This window comes from Portunus trituberculatus, chromosome 7 (genome assembly GCF_017591435.1).
Source record: "Portunus trituberculatus isolate SZX2019 chromosome 7, ASM1759143v1, whole genome shotgun sequence".
Taxonomy (NCBI): domain Eukaryota; kingdom Metazoa; phylum Arthropoda; class Malacostraca; order Decapoda; family Portunidae; genus Portunus; species Portunus trituberculatus.
The window spans coordinates 5,764,044-5,774,043 of record NC_059261.1 but is presented as its reverse complement, the minus strand read 5'-3'; the positions used below and the strand labels follow the sequence as shown (position 1 = coordinate 5,774,043).

General features: G+C 43.0%; 1 protein-coding gene across 1 annotated transcript in view; it reads left to right on the top strand.

Moving 5' to 3' along the window:
• The first annotated feature begins 3,960 nt into the window (after positions 1 to 3,960).
• The window catches only part of LOC123519887 (hornerin-like), a 39,995-nt gene continuing 33,955 nt past the window's right edge, over positions 3,961 to 10,000 (top strand). Inside the window, exon 1 of the mRNA XM_045281532.1 lies at positions 3,961 to 4,970. The gene's annotated coding sequence lies outside the window, so the exon portion shown is untranslated. The remainder of the gene's footprint in view (positions 4,971 to 10,000) is intronic.

The following is a 10,000-nucleotide window of genomic DNA, read 5'->3' as shown; positions in this document are numbered from 1 at the left end:
GATTGTTCCTGAAATAGACGAAACTGGTTCTAGAAAACAGGATAGAGGGTAGAAATAGAAAGGGGACGGTTTCTAGTAAGGAATATCGGGTTTCTGTTAATATTTGTTAGAAAACAGGAAATGGTGGTTTTTATGCCTTATTTAAGCAATAGAAAACTGAGAGAGAGAGAGAGAGAGAGAGAGAGAGAGAGAGAGAGAGAGAGAGAGAGAGTAAGCACGTTTTCTAAATAGTGCTGGTGCATTAGAAAGCAAGAAAGGAGAACGGAAATACATAAACACGTTCTTTAAACTACCTACGCTTTAGAGAACGATGGAAAGAGCGAAATAGGGAAATAGAGAGAAAAAAAATATAGCAAAATTGACAATAGTTCTCTAGTTGACCTTTAGAGAACGAAGGAAGAGAACGAGACAGACAAATAGGGCGAAGAAATATAGGAAAAGTGGCAACAGTTCTCTAGTTAAGCTTTAGAGAACGAAATAAGAGAATAAGATAGACAAATGAAGCTAAGAATAGGCCAAACTGACAGTAGTTCTCTAGTTATGCTTTACAGAACGTTAGAGAACAAAATAACTGCAAATATCTGCAATCCAGCTCTGCAATACTAGAAAACCAATCAAATAGACACGTTTTCTAATTTACCAGTTGCATTTTTGTAGAGAACATAACCAAACTCGTACAATTTTACCGAACATACCATTAACCCCTTATGTACTGGGACGCATTTTTTTACCTTGCGTTTTGAAGTGTGGTTAGAAGATTTTATTGACATTAGGAAGGCTCTTGGGACGTTAAAAGATTAATGGCCACAGTCTTCACTATCTCATCCCTCACATGAGTTTCTGAAGCCGTCTAAAATCACCAGATAGTCACCATAATAAGAATGAAAACGTGTCATGGTACTGAAGGGCTTAAAACTATTGTATGACGTGGTTACTGATAGTTTAACCTGCTCATAAGGGCGCGGTTAGTTTAATAGTGTACTAGTTACATATATTTGCAAGTTTTCAAGGCAGGTATACATAACTGATAGGTAGGTAACGAAGAGTGATAAGAGGATAGTAAGATTATTAAAATGCTCTCAGTTTTCTTTTTCTTTTTCTTTTTTATTCACGTTTTTTTTTAACTATTAGTGGCGTGGGTAGAATAGTTACGCCTGGATAGTCAGATAGTTAAGATTACACTAAGATATTTGACTATTAGTGGTGTTGGTAGTTAGATAGTTAGTTTAGAGAGTGCAGTGAAATGATCTGTCTAGGAGTTAACAGTGAAAATAATGAATAGTTGTCTGGATAGATTACATTAAGATATTTGACTATTAATGGTGGTGATAGCCACAAATTTACGTACAATGGATAGTGAAACAGTCAGATGAACAGTGATAAGGGGACGGTAATGATGAATATTGATAGCAGAGATAAGCAACAACAACAATACTACTACTACTACTACTACTACTACTACTACTACTAACTAATCACATGAAGGCCACAGGGTATCAACACATACAACCCCTGCTTAGTATACACCACACACGCGCATGTATTATTGTAGAAACTTCATAAATACGTTTTCTAAATAAAACATACATATACTATTACCTCATCCTCTACCCCAGCCAGCCAGCCAGCCAGCCAGACAACCAGACAGACAGACAGACAGACAGATAGCTCATGAATAGGAGGAATAGATGAATACAAGAATAAAGTGCGTCTGTGAGAAGGAAATGAGTAAAGTTAGATATTCGCCTCTTTATTCATCATACTACTGGAGAGAGAGAGAGAGAGAGAGAGAGAGAGAGAGAGAGAGAGAGAGAGAGAGAGAGAGAGAGAGTCACCATGTATATGTATCAATACCACCACCACCGCCACCAGCACCTCGCAAGAGAGAGAGAGAGAGAGAGAGAGAGAGAGAGAGAGAGAGAGAGAGAGAGAATAACATGATGATTACTTTGGTATTTTCACATTGTTTCGCTTCTATTCCACCGCCCGTGAACGATAAGAGAGAGAGAGAGAGAGAGAGAGAGAGAGAGAGAGAGAGAGAGAGAGAGAGAGAGGGTTGGTTGGTCTGAGTTGCCAAGTATATGTATTCATTCTCTCACCACAGAGTTCAGTTATGTATGCAAGTATTGTCAGAAATCCCGTATTTAATCCCTCTCTCCCTCTCACTCTCGCTCTCACTCCCTCTCTCTCTCCCTCGGTAATAAAGAGCATTTTTACCTCAAGGCCATGATAACAACCCCGCCGTACCGTCAGCCTGTCTAGAATCTACCTGTCCCGCTCTCCCGTCTAGCACTGTTATTATGCTCTATCTCTGTCTCTCTCACCGCCCCGCTCTCTCCGCCAGCACCGCCAGCACAGCCTCCCCAGCCCGCCAGCCACCAGCACCCTTGATACAGCTGCAATAAAAGGTTGAGGCCCCGCTCCGCCACCACCACCACCGCCGCCACCCAGAATAAATCAACATAACTCCGCGCTCCCCCCATGCATCCATCCGTCCACCCATCCACCTGCCTCCACCCGCCGGCCACCCAGCACCAGCAGCCGTCAGCCGCCGCCCCGCCACTGCTAGGCTTCCCCGCATTCATAATTTACAGTCGTCTCGCGTTCACCCGCCCACCAGTGGAATGCTCCAGCTGGGTGGTGGCAGAGTGGCAGGGAGGCAGGGAGGCGTGGAGGTATACAGGCACACATGCGGGGTATACATAGCTCGTGTATACTTTCCGAGGTGGATTATCTGCCAGCGGGGCAGGGCGCAGCCACACTTTGGTGGAGGTTTACTTTGACGGCCCGCCCCCCGCAGTGGCTGGGCGGCGTGTTGTGCTATGCTGTGCTTGGTACGGGTGGCTGGGCCGGTGGGTGACGGGTGAATAGCGGCGGGATCCAATTCATCGTGGAGCTCTGATTACATTAGCGTTTCATTAAATCCACATGAAACTTCATAACCCACTTCTATTGATTCCGTCCTTCGTGGTGATTGGCTGACGCGGCGGCCCCAGCACCACCACCGTGGCTGCCGGGTGCGCGACAATACCCACGGAGATTTTTATGTTTTTCAGCAATTTTTCGCTGTAACTCGATTTCCGCGGGCAGCGGCCGAGTGTTCCGCCGGTGGGCGTGCTGACGAGGGCGTGCTGGCTTGGCGGCGTGATGCGGGCCGTGTGGTGCTGACAGCTGACAGTAAAGCTAGCGTCAGCAACTGTAATCCGCCACACAGATCTATTAAACATGTGTTTGGTTGGAGCGGAACGCAGGGAGGAGGGAAAAAAAACGAGGTTATCTTATTCCCGGTGTTCAGCAGCACCGCGCCACCAGCACTTGGCGGTGCTAGCTAGCCTCGCGCCGCCGCTGACTCACCCTCACCATCCGTGCTATTTGAGCGGCCGCCCCGTGTGTGGCGGGGGCGATGGGCCGAGCATAATTCACGGCGGGTGAGCGTGCACCGTTTTTACTTGTTGATGCGAGGTTGAGGCAGCATAGTCCGCCATGCTGAGCCGCCTCACCCGGCAAAACAGCGACAGAAAACGGTGAAATATAGGAGCGCGTTAGAGAGCGGCAGCCAACCATTAGGTGGATAAATGGTGAGGCGGGAGGGACCTGGAGCGAGGCTAGGAGACAGACGCACCACACACATACACACGCACACACACATACACACATACACACACACACACACACACACACACACCCTGCCGGCGCTCAGTTCCGCGCTCGAACACCATCCCCAGGCTTTAGACCGTTTGAATTAATTATCATCGCGCTCAGCTCAGCATTCATGGGAGGTAATGGGTGGCGGCGCGGGCTGGAGCGTGGATTACCAGCCGCCTCCCTCAGGCTATACATATCCACGGCCAGCCGCCTCCCCGGGGCGAGCGGTCAGACCCAAGCCAGGCGGGGCGGAGGGTTCGGAGGCGCTGGCTGGGGTTGTCGTTGTGGGGTGAGAAGGATGCGCCGCTCCGCCCCGCCCCGCCCCGTTTCGCCCCACCCGCCCCGCTGCAGCATAATGTAAAAAGTGGACGAGCCGGTGGCGGCACAACAACTTCAACCAATTACTTGTTTTTATTCCCAGCACTAGCTGCGGTGCGCGGCGTGACGGGCTGGGGCTGACGGCGTCACCTGCTGCTGCTGCTGCTAGCCTCCGGGGGGAGCATTCCTATTTACCAGTATTACTGAGCGCTGATGCACCCCGGGGGACGTGCGTGCCGGCGGCCGGGGTGCGGGGCGGGTGGAGGGGCTCATTCCACCCACCCGAGACGTGAGTGCGCAGCCTAGCAGGGCGGGGGGGATGGGGAGGGGCGGCCCCTGCCGGTGGTGGTGGTGGCGGTGGATGCGAGCGGCCACTGGGGGAGGCGGCGGTGTTATCAGCGGGGCATCAATACACCCACAATTATAATACAGCGCTGTGTATTTCCTTTGTGTCAACAGGCTGGTGGTGGCGGAATAGGAGGACAGGGGCGGTTACCATGCCAACCAGGTGTATTTCAGACCAGCAGTTCACCCCTGCGTCCCTGGCTGTGGCTGCTACGTTCCTCGCGCTGATTGGTCAGGTGGCGTGGAACGCGGCCGCTGATTGGTCAGGTGACTGGAAACTCGCGCAGGGATTGGTCAGGTGGTGATGATAGTGACTGGAGATTGGCTGAGGGTAATGGTGCAGCTGGTTCAAGCTGGGTGGGGGGGCTTGAAGGAGGGCTTGGGGCTGGCTGGCGGGGCTGGGGGCCTCCTCAGCACCCCGCGTCCCTCCACCCCCAGCCCTTACACCACCACGGGCCTCAACGCGCGAGACAGTGCCACGGCCGTCTTCACTGTAGCGTGCGTCTCGTGCCGCCGCCGTGCCCTGCCTTATTCACAGTTCCGCTAGTGGCTGTGGGCGTGCTGCGGGAGTTGCCAGCCAGCCAGCCCCGTCCCGCCCCGCCCCGCCCCGTGCCGCCCCGAGCCCCAGCCAAGCCATGACATCACCTCCCCCGCTACACTCGGTTAGTGGGTGGTCACTTTCTAGTCGTTTACTCTTTTTTTGTATTGTTCACCGCCTTCCGTCAACAATGTGGGGAAGAAACGTTTGAAATGGATGGTGAACAATGCACCACACCGCCTTTATCATTCATGGTGATGATGGTGACTGTCCTCGACTAACAACCTCACTATCATTATTCATAGTGATGGTGACTCTTCTTGACTAACCCACAGGAATGTGAAGTGGGAGTGGTGATAGTGGTGATAGTAATGATGTCACGACCTGTTATGGTGACTGTTGTGAGGGACGAGGAGAGGATGTGGTGCTGGTTGTAGTGGTGGGGGGGCAGGAAGTGGGGGAGCTTGGGGGTACGGGAAGGGGGGTAGTGGAGCAAGATACCACTTTAACTGCGCAGTGGCGGTTGATGGTGAAGGTGGTGGTGAGAGAGAGTGGTGAGCAGCGCAGCGTTGTGTAACTTGTAATGGTGATGGTGACGGTGGTGGTGCGCATGCCTGTGTGTGTGTGTGTGTGTGTGTGTGTGTGTGTGTGTGTGAGGAAAGGATGGTGATAAAGAGACACGACAGGAGGAGGAGGAGGAGGAGGAGCACATGATAGTGAGTGTGATATGAGGAGGGATGGTGATGATTGAGGTTGTTGTTACAGTTAGACAGTTTCAAGTGGTGGTGATGGAAGAGGAGAAGGAGGAAGACGAGGAGGAGGGATGTTTTGAGGAAGAGAAGAGAAGAAGAGGAGGAGAATGTGAAGGAAGAGGGAACAGGAAGAGGACATCGAATAGAATGTTTGTTTTGAGAAGACGTAGAGGCAGTGGAGGAGGAGGAGGATGAAGAGGAGGAGATAATTGTGATGATACTTAATAATAAAATGAGTGATGATTCTGCTTCCTAGAAAGACGTGGTGATGATGATGATGATGATGATGACGATGACGTAAGAGAGAGAGAGAGAGAGAGAGATAGTAGTAGTAGAAGTAGTATATAGTACTTGTAATAGAAGCAAACAATGTAGCACACTATCTTTTGTTTATCTACGAGAGAGAGAGAGAGAGAGAGAGAGAGAGGACAAGTCTTATAAATCATTCTACTACTACTACTACTACTGTTGGTCCTAACTTTTCCATCTTACCGTAACTTGAAGAAGAGGAGGAGGAGGAAGAGGGGAAGAAGGAGGAGGAGGAGGAGGAGGAGGAGGAGGAGTCGGGGTAGCCAGTTTCCCCATTAATAATAGTTTCCCTTAAGTAATCTAATTAAAGGGAGGAAAAATACTTTATTCCCTTTAGTAATTAAGGTTAATTTCCCTTACTGTTACTTCACCTTTAAGAATACGAAGGTTATTGCTATTATTATTATTATTATTATTATTATTATTATTATTATTATTATTACTGTTTTATCACTGTTGTTCTTGCTACTACTACTATTACTACGAGAGAGAGAGAGAGAGAGAGAGAGGAATGAATGGATTATAAAGAGAAAGAGAACAGAAACGGAGAGAGAGAGAGAGAGAGAGAGAGAGAGAGAGAGAGAGAGAGAGAGAGAGAGAGAGAGAGATCCATATTTGCAGTGTAAGGGAAGACAAGTGTTTTTAAGAATGTCGAGGAGGTGCAGGTGTGGGACAGAAGACTGAGACAGGTGTAGGAACTAGACAGGTGTGTGAAGGTGTGGGATTGTTTGAATATTACAGGTAATTCCAAAAGTAGAGCACGTGTTTTGTTTTCACACACACACACACACACACACACACACACACACACACACACACACACATATCTAGTTATGCAAGAGTAGATTAACATGAGTGAGGTAGGTTGCGTGAGAGAGAGAGAGAGAGAGAGAGAGAGAGAGAGAGAGAGAGTTATTGCATATTCTCTTCCTGAAGTAAAGAAAATAAAACTACTACTACTACTACTACTATTACAAAATCAACAACAACTACTACTACTACTACTACTACTACTACTACTACTACTACTACTACTACTACTAAAAACAACAACAACTACTACTACTACTACTACTACTACTACTACTACTACTACTACTACTACTACTACTACTACTACTACTACTACTACTAATAATAATAATAGATAAACTTCCTGTGTGTGTGTGTGTGCGTGTGTGTGTGTGTGTGTGTTGAAAACGAGAGAGAGAGAGAGAGAGAGAGAGAGAGAGCAGGTGTGAAAGCAGGTGTGGTCAGGTGTGGGATTAATGAGAGAGGGAGGGAAGGGGGGATGAGAAAATTTAACCATGGAGAGAGAGAGAGAGAGAGAGAGAGAGAGAGAGAGAGAGAGAGAGAGACAGGAATGTGAAGTATGCATATGTATGTCTGTTTGTCTGTGTGCACTCCGTTTTCTGTTCATGAGTCACGTATACAACATTTCCTGTTTTCTTTTCTTTTTTTTTCTTATTTTCCTATTTTCTTTGTTTTGTTTGTTCATTCATTTCCGGTGTAGCCTTCATTCACTTCCGGTCTCTCTCTCTCTCTCTCTCTCTCTCTCTCTCTCTCTCTCTCTCTCTCTCTCTCTCTCTGCTAGTTTAACAATTGATTTTTTTTTTGTTCATTATTTTCTTATTGTCTTGTGCAATCCGAGCCGTCTTTTGTTTTGCTTCTTTATTGTTTTGCTTCTTTCTGCTTCTATTGTTTCATTGCTTTGTGTGTTTTGAAATATTTTTTAATGATCTTTTTTTTCATTTCTTTATCAGTAATGTGTTTGGTTCATTTTTTTCCTCTTTATTTTTTTTGTTTTTTTGTCATTGTGATGTCTTTCCCTTTTTTTTTTGTTTTATTTTATTTTTTTTTTGTTTATCTGTAATGTGTGCAGTGTTTTTTTTTCGCTTTTACCTTTTTTTCCAGTTCTGTGCTTCGTTTTTTTCATTATTAACAATTTCCTTTTTCTTTTTCTTCCATATTTTTTTGTATTGCATTATTCTTTCTTTTTTTATTTGTTTCCTCCCTTTTTTAAACCTTTCAGTATTTTTTCCTTCCATCATTAATGTTTTCCTCTTTTTTTACATTTTTTTGCATATTTTTTTTATATTTTGTCTTGTTTTTTTAATTTTTTCCTTGATAAGTAATGTTTGTTTTGTTTTTTCTATTTTCTTTAATCCTTTGGTTCGTTTTGTGTCATCATTAATGTTTTTCTGCTTTTTTTTCATATTCTGTATAATGTCTTGTTTTTCTCATTATTAGTTAATCAGTAATGAGTTTCTATTTTTTTTCCATTTTTTCCCCTTTTTTTTCAATCCTTTGGTTCACTTCTTCCATCATCAGTTTTTTCGTTATTTTTTCATATTTTTTTTTGTATACCGTCTTGTTTTTCATTTATTTTCCTTTAATCAACAAGGTCAGTTTATAATATTCACTTACTCTATTTACATCATCTTATCATGTATTGTTCAATTTCAACATGTTTTATCGTTTTGTATCTCTTGTTTTTATTACCACTGACTGTTTGGTTTGGTTTCCCACACATAGCACAACAATATTTCCCCACAATTCAATCACCACAAAATTTTCCCAACATATAACATGAATTCATCTCAATTTGAACTTTTTTTTCTTTTCATTGTCCCTCAGAATGTTAAGTTTCATTTCATTTCATCCATTTATCAGAGCTTCAGTTATTTCTTCCTCAATTTTCCACCAGTTGTATAATTTCTTATTCTTTTAATTAATTTCAACCTCTTTCTCTTGTTCTTCGCTTGCATACAATCCTATTTCAATTCAAGTACATTATCTATATTTGTATATGGAGGTTTAGTTAATCTCTATTTCAATTTTTTCAATCTGTTATACATTGCTTAAAACTATCCCATATACTTCATTTTATAACTACGAGTCCTTAATTCAATATATTCAACTTGTAATTGATATATGTTCTATTTCTATAACAGTAGATTAACTAATTGTTTGTATGGAAGCTTAATTAATCTCAATTTCAGCTTTTTCCATTCATTACATGTCATTTGAAACTATTCTGTACATTCAATTTTCTTGTATTTTGTAACTATGTGTGTTTAATTCCATATATTCACCTTCTAATTCACATATTTCTTATTTCTATAACAAGTACATTAACTAATTTTGTGTATGGAGGCTTAGGTAATCTTTATTTAAACTTTTTCATCCATTATTCGTCGCTTAAAACTAATTCATACGTTCAGTTTGTTCCATTTTGTAACTACGAGTGTTTAATTCCATACGTTTTCATACAAGTGTATTAAATAACTTTGTACATGAAGGCTTAGTTTTTATTTCTACTTTTTTTCTATCCATTACACATCACTTAAAGCTTTTCCATATATTCAATTTGTCCCATTTTGTAACTACGAGTGTTTAATTCCATATATTCAACTTAAATTTTCTACAACAAGTACATTAACTAAGTTTTGTGTATGAAGGCTTTGTCAATCTCTATTTCAACTTTTCCCACCAATTTCACGTCTCTTAAAACTTCTCCATACGCAATTTTGTCTCATTTTGTAACTACGAGTGTTCAATTCCAAACTTTTAATTAACATAACAAGTACATTAACCAACTTTGTGTATGAAGCCTTTGTCAGTCTCTAGTTTAACCTTTTCCATTCATTTCACGTCACTTAAAACTTCTTCAAACGCTCAATTTTGTCCCATTTTATAACTACGAGTGTTCAATTCCAAACCTTTTCCATTCATTTCACGTCGCTTAAAACTTCCCAATACGCTCAATTTTTTACCCATTTTGTAACTACGAGTGTTTAATTTCATATATTCAATTTTTCTAACTATAGTCTGTTTGAATCTTCCACTGATTAAAGTTTGTATAATTACTCGCTCTGTTTTTCAATTTAATTTCGTAACAATAATTTTATTTCGGTATTTTCTTTTTTCTTTTCCTTTTTTTCACGTGTCTGTTCAATCTTCTAATTCTCAAAAAAAAAAAAAAGTTTGTTTCTATTTCATCTTTCAATTTATTTTTTCTCTTCATCTCATTTTTATTTACTTTTGTTTAATTCCTTTTCCATTTCAGAACTCAATTAATAAACTTATCATG